We start from the raw sequence: 17,589 nt of genomic DNA, 5'->3' as shown, positions 1-17,589 counted from the left end.
TCAATGACCTTAATGACTGTTTCAATTGAGTCAAACATGTTTAGGGGCAGGATCTGCACTTAAGAAAGCCACACTGGGTAGGGTCCGGTATCAGTAGGTCCCCAATATCTTTATGTCTGTGGTACATGCTGATCCTTTCCATAGCTGTGCAGACCGAGCTTCTCAGGATTCTGGGGTAGTAGTTTTCAGTATCCATTCAGGCAACACCTTTGTTGAGAAGGACCACTGTTGTTGTGCACTGCTCTTTGGGTACATATTCTGTGGTAAGGTTGACATTGAGCAGTAGTGTGATTTGGCATTCCATTCATCTTGGAGTCCATGTTGGACTCAGCCCAGGACACCATCTCATACCATTGCTGCTGTGTGTTTTGCTTTGTAGATGCTGGCTGTTACCTCAGCATCTGCAATGTCAGGGGGCCAGCAGTCTGCTGGGATAGATATTCTGCATTCTGGGGGGGGGGGGTTGCACTGCACCTGTCAGGATGTATGTTGGCAATATGTGTGTGTGTTTGTGATATTTGTGTGAATCAGAGCATATCTGTGAATTCCCAACACGGTTCCTACCATCAGTTGTGAAAGCCTTGGGATTATCCTTAGTGTCCTGTACAATTTGTATCTTCATAGGTTCATAGGTTCATACTAGGCTATCCACCCTAGGGTATTTGTTAGCCTTGCCAGAGTGTTAGTGGCTTTTGCCACCCCTTGCTATGTGAATATTATGGCCATTTATGATTTGCTTTGCTGTGCCTCTGACTGGACATGACACAGTGAAGACCCCCAGTGTAACTCTACAATCATCCATCCACTTGGCAAGATTCCTGTTGAAGAGTGTCAGTGAGGGGCTCTGCCTAACATGGAGTGGGATTCTGGTCCAGGGTGTGGGGAGCCTCTGGATTATGTATCTGTCCCACCAGCACATCCTATTTCATTATTTGTTGAGGTTGACATCTCTCACTCTCACAGCTCCGATGGCTTTGAGTTTTCTGGGGTGGAGCATGTCCATTACTCCTGTGTTGGGCATGGCCTTCTACAACAGGCATGCAATGCCTCTGTGTAGGCAGTATGTGACTGTATTCAGCTGGGGTGTCTACAGCCAGGCAGCATATGACATATATTTGAGACCCTTTATCCTCTTGGTGAGGTACCTTTGAGGTCTTTCTAACTGTTGCAGGTGTCAGGTAAGGTACATCCCATATGAGGCCTTGTACTAGATTATGGATGCGATAAGAGAACAGTATAGGGGCACAATGACCTCTGTTGACGTAGATGTGAATCCTTTCCTGATACGGTGTCAAATGTAGACAGTCTTCCTAGCCACATTGGCAATGTGAGTGTCACATAACAGGTTACTGTCCACTTGTGTCCCTAGGTCCCTGATTACTCCTTCCATACATAATGGTTTACCACCTATGTGGTAATTTGTGGTACCTTGTTTGGTATTTGGTGGGACATTCATACTGTCCAGTGTCTTCAGGACGGCTGGGTGGGGTTCCTGTGTGTGAGAGTGTGGTCTGTAGCATGCTACAGACTGTACAGCAGTCTTGCCTACAGTTAGTTGCACATTGGTGGACTCCAATGCCTTGTGCATTGTCAGTTACCTGGACGTATGGGTGTCTGTGCTGAATATGGATACTCACCCTCCTTTTATGTTTTGTTCCAGGTTTTGGGGCCATGACACATGATATGTGGTATAACCTGGTAGTGCTGGTGTGCTGTCAGGAGGCTTGCAGCAGGTTTCTGTCACTGCACAGACATCGATGTTCTCCATACTGGGGATGGCCTTGGGAGCATGCATATTGGGGTTTACACATCTGGCATTGGTCAGCATTACCCTTATGTTTCTTTTCACTTATGTTTTCTAGGGTGGTGGGTTAGTCTTTTCAGCCTTGCCTACAAAAGGCTCTATGGAGGTGGCAAAGGCCTTATCCAATATCCAGACGCCCAGCGGTAACAGGTGCAAGCCATCCCAAGAACAGCTGCGTGGCTTGTCAAGCATGACATCCCAAGCAGACAGACATTGAATCCCCTTGGAATGACACCAGTAAGTGTGCCACTTGCTATGACTGATCATTCCGTGTTTGTACTGTGGCATTATTCTTGGTAAGGGTAGGATGCTGCAAATGGTGAGTGTCATACCGGCCTGGACTACATAATCAGAGAGCTCATCTATGTCTCTTTTCATGTAGTCTAGGGAGGTACATCTCAGGTCATTCACACCAGCATGGACTATGACTGCATCATATTTCTACTTGCTTTGGAGTGACCTGCATACTTCTGTTATGTGGCGTATTGTGGCAGCCTACAGGCAGCTTACTGTACCCTTCCCCTTGTTCAGTCTGGTGTGCGGGACAGCAGTGCGTCTGACTATGGAGTCACCTATTACAACTGTATCAGGCATGTTGTTTCTCCTTCTGGCCTGTGACTGTTTGGCACACCAGCTTTGTGTACTATGTGTTGCATGTGCTATGTTTGGAGGTTGTTTGATTGGGTGTCTGCTTTAGAGGCCTCTGTTGGTGTGCTGTGTTTGTAATTTGTGCCTCCAGGAATGTTTTTCTGTGTTTATGTCTTTGGTTTGCAGTTGTGATAGGTCTATCTAAGACTGTGTTTGTGGTGTGTGTGGTTACCTTCTCCTCCTGACTAGTTTTGGGAGTACTGAGTTGAGGGAGCTCAGCCTCCAGTTTGGATAGATGGTTGCATTTCTCACATATATTTGTATTTCTTGGGTGGAGTTGGGGGTTGTCTGTGTACTTGGGGCAGGAGTAACATTGCCTCAGGATTCACAGATTCAACTTGTTGTGGCTGGCCTTAGTGGATTGTATGTGTGGACATATTTTATTGCCATACTACTGATCAGTGATTACTTCATTGTTTATGTTTGCTCTATCATGTAGTAGCTTCCTCATTCTCTTGCATGGTTTGGTTATGGCTGGTGTCCACCATGCCAGATGCCTGCGTGTATGGCATTGTGTCTTGTTTTAATTTAGGATTGCATAATCCAAGCATTCCTGGCAGTGTTCATGGAATGGCTGTATTACAGGTTCTGAGGTGTGGCCCATATTTTGCACCTGCACAGGACCTTTAATGGATTCCACATCAGTTTGGAGGAGTGCAAATATTGCTTTACACATGTTTTCCACTGTGGTTTTCTGGCCAGGGACTGTGGTCAGGATTTGTATATCCAGTGTGATTACTCTATGGTCTGGTTTTACCAGTGAGCAATACACTTCTTGTCATGCCATCCAGTACCCATGTTGCTGATTATCACATCCAGTATGCTTACCCCTCTTGTGGGAGTGGTACGTTGTTCCTGGGCCTTTTGGTTTATGGATTCTATGAACTTTTGTCCTACACTGTTGGAGCTAGTATAATGCTCCCAGTCTATGTCTGGGTATTTTCAGTCAGCCAGTATAATGTGGTTTGGAGGACTTGATATATTCATGTATTCCAGCATAGGCCAGGTGCAGTTCCTGGTGTTGGGACAGTAGTCTGTAGCAGGCTATAAACTGGGGGGCAGTTTTAGCCACTGTTACTTGACCATGGCTAGTCCATGCTGCTTCTTGTTGTGGTACCAACATGGGGGTGTGGTTATCCTTGACAATTCTTGCTAGTCACCCTCCTTTTGTAGCTTGTTCCATGTTTTGAGGCTGTACAGCACAGTATGAGGTGTAACCTGGTAGTGTTAGGGTGCTGTTGTGAGCCTTGACTCAGTTTTCTGTTACAGCACAGATATCAACATTCTCCATACTGGGTGAGTTTAGACTGCATGCATCTTGCTGTTTCGACTTATCCCTTATCTTATTCTTATCCCTTCTGATACCTATGGAGATAGGTTTGTGTTTTGAGCCTTACCTATTCAGGGCACACTGTGGGTAACAACAGCCTTTGCCAGTATCCATACGGCCTGCACTGATAGGTGCACGCCAGTCCTAGCAGGTGGAGCATCATGTCATGCTCAGCATGTCATCCCAGACTGGCACACATTGGATCCCCTTTGACTAACTGCGATACTTCAGTCAATTATTGCACTTGATCATCTCATTGTCATATTGTGGCATGATGCTTGGTGAGGGTAGGATGTTAGTCAGGGTCCTCAGGTGTGCATATAGTACATGGTGTTACATTACTTAACACATGGCATTCATGCCTCAGGTGGTGCTGCAGGGCTGCCTCTGTCAGATGCATATTACACTTCCCTGTACATGTTTGTGAGCAGGTCATGTCATTGTAGGCATCCATGTTATTATTTGAGTGAGTCAGAGGGGGTATCATTCCCAGGGTTCCTACTGAGCCAGTGTTTGTGCTATGCGTTGCCTCTTTGCCAAGGCCAGGGCATACTGGGCATGCCTCCTTCTGCCTACTGGGGCAGGCTCAGGTTGTTCCTCCTCCGAGTCACGCTCTGCCTGTGATGGCCTTGGCAATGGTGGGGGGCTGTTTGGCCCGGCCCTATGCTGGTCCTGCTGCAGCTGTTTTTGCAAGATCATATTATGTAGCATAGCACATACCATGACAATTTGGGTACATGTAGTTGGTGTGTACTGCAAGGCTCCACCAGATGTGTCCAGACTCCAGAACCGTGACTTGAGCAGCCCAAACACACGCTCTATTACATTACGTGTTTGTGCGTGTGCCTCATTATGGCATTCCTGTTCAGGTGTGTGTGCGTTTCTGATGGGTGTCATCAGCCATGGCTCTAGTGTATAACCTGCATCCCCCACTAGGTGTCCGTGCGGGATGTCCCCATTGGCAAATGTCTGGTACAGCTGCGTCAAATGCCAGATGTGGGAATCATGGTAGCTCCCAGGACAGCCAGCACACACATTCATTATTATGCCCTGGGTATCACACACGACCTGGCAGTTGATGGAGGGGAAGCCCTTGCGGTTGATGTATGCCCTACCCCGCTCACCGGCTGGTGCTTTGATGCATATGTGCGTGCAGTCTATTGCACCCACTACCTCAGGGTATTCCGCTATTTGCTGGAAGAGACGCATATTGCTGGCCAATACCTCACGGGCATTGGGGAAATATACATGATCACCGACATGTGCTGACATGGCATCCAGGAACTGGTGCGGTACCCTGGAGGCTGATGCCTGTGATATCCCCATCATATCACCAGTTGGTCTCTGGAAGGTACCTGTTGCTAGTATTCTTAGGCCAACACATACCTTGGTTTCCACTGGGATGGGTTCCCCTCTGTTGGTTCTGTGTGTGAGGCGTGGCCTGCACAGCTCCACTATTTGCTGCAGGAGGTCTCTGTCCACTCTATAGCGCTCTACTATCTCCAGCTCATGTGACCCGTGGTAGGTGACCCTGGGCCTGTACACTCTTCTCTGTCTCCTCACTGTGGGTTGTCTGGCACCATCTGCATTGTCACCACCCTCAGCAAGTCGCCTATGTCTCATTATGACAGCTATGGCAGCCCCTAACATTTCTGCTCTGAGTTCAGCTTTTTCAGTTTTCACTTCTAATAACTTACTCCTGTCTTGCAGTGTCTCTTGAGAGAAACATCCTGCACTACTGTTTGCAGAGTTTTAAGCGCTGGGCTGGGCTACTATTCTGCCTGTGTAGTTGCCTGTTTCTAATTGTTTTCACCTGCTAGCTCCAGCAGTATTCCCTGCTAGCTTCCTACTAAATCTGTTGCTTCCTTTTTCCTCTCTGTTTCCTCAGGGAGGAGCCATGTGCAAACCAGCAGAAACACGCTCACAGTGGTTTACACACGCGCACACATGCTTATATGGTTCAGAATCTGCTTATTTGGATTAAAACGCATGCACACCCGCGCAAACAGTGTTAAACATCTCCCAACACGCTCCCACATGCTCAGTCTGCCTTACACGTGCACATACTGTCTTACTCGCGCTTCATGGCATGCACACGTGCGCATGCACACCCAGCAAGAAACTTTGGTGTAGGCAACAGTGTACACCTTCCATTTCTTGACTTTCTCATGCTTATCTAGTGGCACACCTCTTTCCATGATATCTGTCTGACATCTGTCATGTAACTCTGACCTCCAATGAACTGCATTTCTTTCTACCATTCCCCCCTGTGATGTCACCTATCTCCTACTCTGTTCCTCCCCCTTCTGTAACTCTTACACTACTCAGACTGTGCTCATTTGCTATGTGACAGTGGAATTCAGTATCCTAACGGTCATTTGCATCAGATTGCCTACTAATGCTTAGTTACATCTCATAGACTCAGCTTCCCCCCTTAGCAACCACTACACGGTGGCCATGTTGGTTTTGGTCTGCTGGTCCCTGCATTGACATTCCATGTATTGCATAAAACCCACATTTGTGGGTTTATAACCTTCGTTTTTATGTTTTATACAGCGCAGCCCGTTTGCGCGGGGCTGTGCTGGGTTTAAACATCAGCAATCACCGAAAAAATATATATATATTTTTATTACTTTTGCATCAGGTTAGCTTGCCAATGGCCACATATTTGGCCATTGGCATGCTTCCTGACACATATGCACCCTTTATTTGGAGCTGACATGGCTCCATTGCGGTTTTTGCAGAAACGTACTCAGTTGTCAACTGAGTACATTTCTGTAGCTAAAACGGCTCTTACACGGGCTGTTCTGGGCTTCTTGGATCACTAATCATCCTCATTTGCATGCTATTCCACTGCAAGTGAGGTGATTAGCTTATCCACGCCCACTCCGTGTAAGAGATGTTTTAGCTTGTCTCTTACACGGACTTTGGGCTGTTCCTGGATCGCGAAGGCTGCATGGAGTCTTACACTACTGTTAGACTCCATGCAAGCCTTCGTGAAACCTGCTTAGTTGTGATTACAGGGACTCTGCATTCTTCCTGTATAGATATGGGCCCTTTAGGGGGTGGGGGGGGGTAAAGTTAGCAATGAACCTATCAGCCAGGATGTTGGCAATATCAGTTGGTTCTGTAATTTTTCTGCCTTTGTGCTGTAGCTCAGATCAGACCTGGGCATTGCCATCCAGATTCTTGACATAGCTATAGAATGCTTTGTGTTTGTCCTTGGAATTAGTGGTGATTTTGTTTTTGTAGCTAGCTTTGGAGAATCTGATAAGGGATCTCAGCTTCTTACTGAGGCTGACCAGGGAACTCCTCCACTCATGGGATTTTACTCTCTTTTGCAACATTTTCTTCCTTCTGTTGTACAGTTTGTTTATGGCAGGGGACCACCAGATTGACTTCCTATTTTTGGAGGATAGCGTCTTGGTTCTGTTTGGGATAGCACGATCCACGCACTTGTGTAAGTGCTTATAGAGTGCATTTGTGCAGGATTCAGCAGTTGTAACTGTATTGTCCATCTGCATGGGTGTCATGAAGTTCACCACTTCTGTCTTAAGAAGCATGAAGTTGGCTTTGGAGAAATAATTTACTGTGGTTTCCTAAATGGGGGTGGAGTGGGGGTGGGATGTGGATATCAAGGGTGATTAGCTTATTGTCAGATCGGACCCAACGAGGAGTTGACTTCAGGTGTGGAACACCGGTCACTCATGTTGGTAATGACTAGGTCTAGGATATTGTTGCCCTGGTGGGGGTGTATAAGTTGATCTAGGGCATTGGAGTTTATGAATTCCAGAAAGCGTTGAGCTAAGGAGTTGGTACACAAGTAATTTTCCTGGTTAATGGTGGGGTAGTTGAAGTCACCCATTATTAGGGTGTTTGGTTGAACCCTAATATTTTCCAGTACATCAAGAAAAGAGGAGTGGGAATCCTCGTGCATGGTGGGGGATCTGTAGCAAGCTACAATTTGGATTGCAGTTTTGCCCAGAGTTAGTTGCACTTGGATAACCTCAGATGCATTATGCTGAGCAACTAGCCTGGAGGTGTGGATATCCTTAATGAATGTGGACACACCTCTGCCTTTGGTGTTTCGGTCCAGATTACATGGCAGAAAAGTGTGGTATAAGTTATAGTGCAGAGGTGCTCTCTGGAGCCTTGAACCAGGTCTCAGTCACTGCACAGATATCGATGTTCTCCATTTTAAAGAGTGCCTCGAGTGAGTTCATTTTGAGATTTAGACTTCTAGCATTGAGTAGCATTACCCTCAGTTTTTGCTTGTCTGTTCCTGTTATGCTGGTGAATTTGTTATTTGAACGCTGCCTAAAAAAAGTCACTATAGGGACAGCAAGAGCCTTAGCCAGTATCTGGAATCCCAGGGGTGACAGGTGCAGGTCATCTATTGCAAAGCATTGTGGTCTGTCGACCATGTCATCCCAAGCAGACAAATACCGGATCCCCTTAGAATGACACCAGTAGCTTAGCCAATTGTTGAAGTCAATCATTTTGTCCTTGTACTGCGGTATCATTCTGGGCTGGATGCTACTCAGGGCTAGGGTCATACCTGCCTGGGCTACAAGATCGGAGAGCTCTTCCATGTCTCTTTTCATGTAGTCCAGGGAGGTACGTCTCAGGTCATTCACACCAACATGGACAATGACAGAGTCATATTTGTACTTGTTGTGGAGTGACCTGAGTGCGTGGGTTATGTGGTGGATCCTGGCATCCGACAGGTAGCTGACAGTAACCTTCTCCTTGTTTAGCCTGGTGAGTGAGACGTCAGTGTGCCTGACTATAGAGTCACCTATGACTAGTGTGTTGGATACGTTGTTTTGCCTTATTGGCTGTGGTTGAGTGGCACACTGAGTCTGTGGGCTATGTGTCATTTGGGTTGTGTTGAGGGATGGAGGTTGCTTCCGTTTCTACTTTGGAGGTCGCTGTTGCTTAGGCAGATTATTATTGAGAGCCTCCACGAATGTTTTTGTTTTACTATGTGTAGATTTTGGTGGTGTAAATTTAGTGAGACTATGTGATGAGTGTGGTGTGGTGCAAATGTTTACCTTCTCCTCATGACTGTCAAGTTCAGTCTTGGTTGGAGAGAGCATGTTTCTTCCTAAAGGAGAAGGAAGAAACATATCTGATGAAGTCAGACTACAAGAATACAATGGTGGGTTACTTCAAACAAAGAGGTATTTCCTTGTATTTTTCTTTTATATGTATCTGCATATCTTCTCAGATTTTCTGCTTGTGCTAATACTTCTAGTTTACTATTGGGAAGAGTATACGATAAACCCTGGTCTCTTTTGATGCTGTCTGTCACTTTCATCACATTTATCTTTCTAAGTATTTTTGATGATCTGTTCCCCTTTCTATATCCTCCTAACAGTGACACTTCTTGTTTTAATTGCTTTAAAGTTTTCTCTATTTGATGCTTCCCTGGTGGCATTCTACCTATGCCCTTCCTGTACATTATTACTCTATATTTTTGTGGTAGCACTTTATTCATTATTAGTTTAATTGCAACAGTAATATATCCTCTTTATTTCTGTTAAACGTCATGAGTGTCTCAATAATTCTGACTACTATGGTCATCTGTTTTACCAGTCTGCTGGCATTTTGGTTCTTATTTACTTTCTGTAATCTACTTTTTTCACCTGTCTTAATATGTCTTTCCATCTCTAGCAGGTCTTCCCAGAGATCAAGTTCTTCTGGACTGAGTGTATCTTCTTTGCTCTCTGTTTTGAGTATTCTACAGAAAGTTTCAGAACATCAGTTGATCCAGTGGTATAGAGGGATAAAGCCCTGACTGCGACACAGGTGGCCCAGAATCAATTAGCAGGTTGGCGACTGACAGAGCAGCAGGAAGAGATGGGCGTACCCATCCTGGGGGGTAGGGTGGTATGTGAACGTCTCTAGATGATGATCTCTGGTGGAGACTGGGGACATCACTAGAGGAGGCATGTTTAGAGGGGGGAATTGGGGCTGGCTGAGCTATTGTGGAGTTAGGGCAATATTACCCAGATCCCCACACTGCACGTCCCCTCAGGTCTGTATTATGTTGCCATAAGAAGTGGTGGGATACAGGATAGGTTGATAACTCCCCCACCCCTGGATGGAAGCACAAATGGGCTGAGACCCATTGCCTGCAATCTGTGACTGGCCCCAGCAAAAATATCAGAATAAGTTGGGGGGGCATGAAGGAGCTGGTAGACTTGGCATGGATGGGGTATAAGGGCTGGGCTGGTAACAATGAAGGAAAGGTGGGAGGAAAGAAATAGCAAAAAGAAAGTTCCAGAACATCTTCCTGTGCCATACCTTCTTGGCATGTATACTGTGCACCTGCTGTCCTCCACATGGGGACTCATTGACCCATCATACTACAACATTACCTGCATCACAGTTTCCACTGTGTTCTGCTCCTTCCCTTTCTGTTCAACATGAATTGGACTTTTGCATGGGTCTCCAACAGAAGGATCCTGAGCATTACCATTTGGCAAATCTTCTTCAGATGCCTCTAGCTCCACCTGCAGTTCCCTAATTTGGGGACCCATTGTTCTATGCTGTTGCAACAATACCTGTGTTGGACTCTCCACACTAAACCTTTCACTTCACTGATATGCCATCACTTCAATTTCTGTTTGTTTAACTTTTTCCTTACTAATCTTCTTTTCTGCATTCCCTCTTTGTAATCTTATTTTTTGTATTGTGAAATGTCCCATATCCTGGTGACTTTGCCTGTATTTCTCTTCAAATGTCTTTGGAGATTTGGAACTTGTTGCAGTGGCTCACAGCTATGAGTTATAGTTCCTAAGGTGCAGGAGTTGATTCCCTCAATATTCATTTGAAGATTTGGGGTTGGTATAATGCGTATCTGTGTCCCTGCTGGACAGGGGAAACAGGTACTGACTTTGAGGGAACATGGGTGAAATCCTTGGCTAGGCTTATAAACTTCTCTGGGGCAATAGCCTAGTATCATCCTATGAACTTATGGAGATGTATTTTTGTATTAATTAGTTTGGCTTTCTCCCTTGCATATATATGATACCATATTGGATCTCTTTTCTTTGTCATGTCCATGTTTCTTTTTATACCTTTCAAAACATCTGTTTTTTTTTTTGTTCTTCACACTTTCTAACTTCCTCTGTCAATTATTTTTCCAGGGGGCACAATGTTTCTTTGTTCAGATAATGTTTTTTTTTTTTGTTTGTTTTGTTGAGCTGTCCTACTAAGGCACATAACTTTTTGCCTCTTGCTAATTTTTTTTCTGCAAGTTGTTTCCTTTCCTCTAAGCTCTCTGTTATTATTGATAAATATCCTCTATCTGGAAAATGTGGGCTTTTTGTGCAACAGTAACACTACATAAATTCATCTTTGTCCCCAACAGTCTACTTTGTAATCACTAGGCCTCTTTCCTGGTCTGTCAGTTTTTGTGTTTTTTTGTGGTCTACTTTTTCTTTCTACCACTGGGGGTATTCCTCCCCCTCAGCTTGGCCTAACCCTGAGCAAGGAATGCTTAAACATGGCAGTATAGTCATGGTGAGATTTTGTAAAAATAAGGTTCACCATGTGTATGTACTCACTAAAACCTAAGAATGAATTCATTTCCAGCAATAAATTGACACTACTCTCCTTTTATTGCTGATTTCATCTCTCCATTCAGACACTAAATGGAATATGTACATGACAGTATAAATTCCTTGTTATAATCTTTGTGCAAAATACCACATTATGAGGGCTTTGGTGACAAAGAAATGATTAAGATCTCAAACCCTTACTTGTTTTTTTCAGCCAAGCTCTTCCTCTCCCTAGAGATCCCTCTTCATCTACTAAGTCTAAACTCAAAGCATCTTCACACCTTCTCGGATTGTGCTTCTTTCTATGCCTGTGATGATAACAAGGTAGAATTTTGTCTATTTGTATAACTTCCTTTCACCTTCTTTATGGTTGTACTCTCACAGTGTCTGTTTGTGAACTCTGTTTTTTCACCCTTCTGTGAAGGTTTGAGGGACAGAATAACCCGCTATGCAGAATTTGCAGGAAGTCCCTCCCTTACCTCTTACTCTTGGCTCCTTTTAGCTGCCATATCTGGCAGAGGAATAGTATCCTCAATTTCCTTCCCCCTACTTCCATTGGAGTAGCAGTCCATTTCCTGTAGGGTACCATTTTTTGGAGTACCATCTGAAGCTGCTATTCCACCACTCTGGACCTTTGAGGAAGAGCAGGTGCCTGCAGCCTGTATTTCCCAGATAAATTGCTGATGCAGTTCCACAGTGGAATAAATTTGACACTGATCTCCCACTGCTACAATAAGCCAGTCAGGTAGGTGATCCAGGAAACAAAGGCCAGTCTTTTCAGTTCCCACCTTACTACATTGAACGCCAATCATCACTGACAAATACATTTGGATTAATCCTGAAAAGCTCTCTGAAGGGATCCTTCCACTCTAACATCATGAAGCAAGTACACATAATTTAGAAGCCAGTGTTTGAGTGCATATAAATGTAACTTGCAGATAACCTGTTTGGTTCTCCTGGATCCTTATGTTTCTCTCCACACACATTATATTCTGTCTACCTCCCTGTCCAATTCAATAGGACCATTCAAAGCTGGAAGAAATTTAATGGGAAAATATGAAAACAGATCTGAGCCCATCATTGTCTAAGGTATTTTTTACAGTTTTATATTTCATTGACACTATTGATTTTCTAAATCATCTATTTTAGTCATTAGTACCTTAATCTCTCTACAGCTGTTGTACCTGTAACTGTTGGTCTGATACTTTATCATTCTGCTCTTTGAGGTTCCACTGTGCATGAGTGGAACCCCAACTGTGAATAGTGATGATATAAAAAGAAGTTATGTACCTACCATAACGTTCCATGTTAGTTGTTTTCATCTCGCCTTCTTTCTTGCTGGTTGGGATCAGAGCCGATCCTCGGCTCCGACTCGGCCATCTTCAATAACTCGAGAGCTGTTTACTGGCTCGAGGCTACCCCTTATCCCATGATGCCTGGCACTAGCTACCCAGATCTCGTTTGAAATAGCTAACCCAGACATAGCTATAGGAAGAAACCCCTCCAAACTAATGGTTAAACATACCTGTCCTACTGTCTAAGTCAGTAAAGGAAACAAACCAGCAAACACTCAGCCAGTGAAAAATTGAACTCCTTTCAGTTCAACAGGATAGGGAGATGGAGGGGGTGGAAGTGCAAGAAAGAAGGTGAGATAAAGACAACTAACATGGAACGTTATGATAGGTACATAACTTTTTTATGTTAAGTTGTCAATCTCGCCTTCGTTCTTGCTGGTTGGGACAGCGTCCCTAGCACCTACAATCCTGTGTGGCTCATTGGAACAGACTCTTCAGAACAGTGGAACCAAAGCTAGCTCTATTTCTGGAGACCACATCCAATTTATAATGAGAAATAAAGGTATGAGGATTTGCCCATGTAGCGGCAGCACAGATAGAGTCCATGGGCAACCTAGATTGGAAGGCTACAGACGTGGCTAAGGCCCTGGTAGAATGACCCTTCGGTTTGATTGGCAAGTCTTTGTTCCTTAGTTGGTAGATAAAGGTGATGATATGAGACAACCACCTGGATAAGGTCACTTTGGAAACTAGGAGACCCTGTTTGCCCCGAGCATAGGAAAGGAAAAGTTGGTCAGACTTCCTTATATCCTTCATCTTATGCAGGTAGAAACGCAACTGTCTATGAACATCCAATTGATGTAACTTGTATTCTGCCTTGTTGGTGTGGTTAGGGAAAAACACAGATAGGTCTATAGACTGATGCAAATTGTTTTCTGAACAGACCTCTGGAAGGAAGGAAGGAAGGAAGGATGGATTAATTCTCAGGGCAACCTTATCCTTATGAAATACCAAGTATGGAGGACGGACAGATAGTGCCTGAAGTTCAGAGACACATCTGGCTGAAGTAATAGCTACCAGAAAGAGAGTCTTCCAAGATAGAAACTTAATGGAGCAGGAAGCTGCCGGTTCAAAAGGGGGCATAATCAAAGACATTAGTACCAAATTAAGGTCCCAAGGAGGAGGGGGATCTCTCACTGGGGGGTCTAAGGAGAGTAGCCCCTCTTAGAAACGCTTTACATAGCTTATGAGACATAATGTTGGCATTAGGAAAAACCTTCATGGAAATTTGAGATGGCCACTAACTGAACCCTGATTGTAGCAGAAGCGGACTCCAAATGAAAGTTCTGCTAGGAATTACAAGATCTCGTGGATAGGGGCTGTGAAGGGATCTATCTTTCTGTTCTCAGCCCAACAAGAAAAACGTTTCCATTTACTAGTGTAAGTCCTTCTAGTGGCAGACTTATGGGAGGAAACAATAATGTTGCGAACGGCCGGGAAAATACTGGGAAGCCTGGCTAAGGTTGGAAGTGGAGCAACCAAGCTGTGCGCTGGAGCGTTTGAAGGGATTGATGCAGCCCGCCTGGTTGATGAATCAGTAGGTTTGGAATAGGATCCAGAGTCCAAGGCTGCTCAAGAAGGTAATGGTGTAGAAAAGGGAATCATATCTGTCGAGGCCAGTAAGGGGCAATGAGGATCATTTTTCAACCCAATGACATAGCTTTCTGAATGAGTTTTGGTATCAGAGGAAACGGAGGGAAGGCATAAAGAAGTCCCTGAGGCCAATCGTGTACTAGAGCGTCTCTGGGAGGGTGACCAGGAAGTGGGAGAAGGGAGAAGTAGCTGCTGCATTTGCCGTTGAAGGAGGTGGCAAAAAGGTCGCAGCAAGGCTGTCCCCATTTGCGGATGATTAAATCTGCAACTACCTGATTCAGAGACCACTCGTGAGGCATGAGAATAGCTCTGCTGAGCCTATCTGCTATGACATTGGACATCCCAGGGATGTGCATTGCAATCAGAAATTGTTGGGAGGAAATCGCCCACTGCCAGAGTTTGAGTGCTTCTCGACATAGGGGGTAGGACCTGGTTCCCCCCTGCTTGTTGATGTACCACACCACTGACATATTGTCCATTTGAATTGCAATGGTCCCAGAAGGGAGTCCTGAAGAGCTTGCAATGCTAGGAGCACGGCTCTCATCTCTAGGACATTTATATGCAGATGGTACTCATGAGCCTGCCAAGTGCCCTGGACTGTCCTTCCCTGATAATGCCCCCCCACCCTATCAGGGAGGTGTCCGTGGTCACTGTAGCAACCGGAAGAGGCTGAATGAAGGGTCTGCCCTGGATCACTAGTGGGGAGACCATCCACCAGGAAAGGTGCCTTTTGCATGCTTCTGTGATGATGATCATGTGAGACATGAGGAGCTGTTGAAAGGACCACTTCGTGAACAGAAGCCACTGCAGGATTCTCATGTGGAAGTGGGCCAGGGGTATCAGAAGAATTGCCGCTGCCATAGAACCTAGAGTTTGAAGGACGTACCGGACTTGCACTCTTTTGCATTGCATGAGGACATGAACTTGCTGGCGAATAGTGGACACCCTGTCCAAGGGTAGTTTTGCGAACATGCTCCTTGTATCTAAGTCTGCTCCTATATAAGTAATAGATTGAGAGGGCAACAAGGCAGATTTTTTGAAGTTTGTGGTAATGCCTAGCTGGGAGCAAGTTGAGATTGTATAGTTCCTGGCTTGAAGGAGTTGATGCCTGGTAGTAGCAGTAAGGAGCCAGTCGTCTAGATATGGAAACACCTGTAATCCTTGACGCCTCAGGTGAGCCGTGACCACTGCCATACATTTGGTGAACACCCTGGGGTATGTGGTGAGACCAAAGGGCAGAGCTCTGAACTGGTAATGACTGGCACCCAGCTGGAAGCAAAGGAACCTCCTGGAGCGTCTGTCCATTTTGATGTGATAGTACGCATCCTGGAGATCTATAGAGCACATCCAATTGTCCTGACCCAGAAAGGGTAGAATGGACTGTAGCATGACCATCTGAAAATTTGTTCTTTGAACAGACTTGTTCAGTCTGCTGAGATCCAAAATAGGTCTCCTGTCCCCTGTCTTTTTTGGTACCAAAAAGAACCTTGAGTAAGTTCCGGATCCGTGTTGGTCTGCCAGGACTTCCTGGATGACTCTTTTTTCTAGCAGTTTTGAAACTTCTATAACTGCTTGGTCTCTCAGATTGGGTGGTACATCTGGGAGGGACTTGCATGATGGGAAAGGGGGCTGAACAAAGGGAATTTTGTAACCTCTGGATATTATTGAATGTACCCATTTGTCTTGCGTTATGTTTAGCCAGGCTTTTGGGTACAATGAAAGTCTTCCCCGACTGCCTCCAGAGACAGACAGTCGGGCAACCCCTCAGTAATGTTGGAAGGGCTTGTCAGAGAAGGATTCTCTACTGCCCTGGTTCTGCGGACCCCCTCTGCCACGAGGGCGGCATCTGTTATTATTGTTATTTCCTCCTCTGCCCCTGGGAGGAAAAATCACTACGTGTGTCAAGTGAAGATCCCTGGGATTTTCTAAACCACATTTTTCCACTCTTCTGACCTTTGGGGTATGGTCTAGAGAGAGTGGAAAAACGGACTCCCATGACAGAGAGAGTCTTGTCTTCCTGTTCACATCTAGTAAGAGTGTCTTTCACCTGTGGTCCAAAGAGAAAGGAACCGTCAAAGGGAGTGTTGGTGAATGACGCTCTGAAGGGTTCGGCAAAATTACACAGCCGCATCCATGCATGTCTCCGAAGTGCCACGCCTGTGCCTGCAGCTCTACTCGCCCCATCAGCTGAATAGGAAATGAGCCTCATGGAGGAATTGATTACTGAGTTAAGGGTTGCCAGCTGAGAGGCCACTTTAGCCTGAGCCCCTTCAGCTGAAGGATCCTGCAGGGTATCTCCGAGCTCTTTCAGGAGATCCCTCTGAAGCCTGGTAAAATGGCATAAGTAATTCAGTGACCTCATGGAAAAGGTCGCTGAAGCAAACATTCATTTCCCATATCTGTCCATGGTTCTAGACTCCTTGTTAGGAGGATGGACAGAAGAAGAAGTTTCCGCTAACTCCTTTTTAGTGGCTGCTGCTACCACCATGGCATCCACGGGAACACTCTTAGTAAGGAACTGCTTGTCAGGAGGTGCAGTAATAAACTTGCCTGGTCTCCTCGGGGTAGGTTCCACTGTATCTGGGGATGACCAAGCCCTTTGAGCCACCATGGACATTAGTGGACCGAAGGGCAGAGAAACCCAGGAGGTGGAAGGTCGGGAACCGAACGCATCCAGGAATACAGATTTGTCCTTGGTAGTGGCTAGGGTATTCCAGTTCCCCCTCTGCTTAAGTATTTCTAGGATGTCCGAAAAGGAAACATCTTCAGAGGGGGATCTCGGGGACCCTTCCGAATTATCCAAATCCGTGTGCGAAGTGACAGACTCTGGGGAGTCAATGTACTTCCTCTTGCACTTTTTCTTCCAAGAGGGCTCCTCTGAATAATCAGGGGAGGCCTCAGGGGAAGAGGAAACACCCAATGGGGTGCCCTGAAGCACTGGTTCCCCACACTTGGGGTCTGGAGGAGGGGCAGAGGTCAACACAGGCACTACAGGGGACGGAGCCAGTGGGGTCAAAGGTGGAGCTGGCTGAGAGGCCAACACACTCCTCATGACATCGAAGGCGTCCCTGCCATGATGAAGAGAAGGCTCCAGCTCTGAAGAGACTGGAATCCTCCTCCGCACCAAGGGAGATGGCTCCAAGGCCAATGTAGAAGCTGAGCTCACCTACGCTGATGCTCCGAGAGGGAGAGCAGGGTCGGACAAGGGTCCGATGCCACTCGCCCCCTCAGAGCCAACGAGGGAGTCTCAGCACCCAGATCCCTCAACGGAAGGCCCCATCAAAAGGATTG

This window comes from Protopterus annectens, chromosome 1.part1, assembly GCF_019279795.1.
Source record: "Protopterus annectens isolate FY-2018-M chromosome 1.part1, PAN1.0, whole genome shotgun sequence".
Lineage (NCBI taxonomy): Eukaryota > Metazoa > Chordata > Ceratodontiformes > Protopteridae > Protopterus > Protopterus annectens.
Note: the sequence above shows the minus strand (reverse complement) of the source record.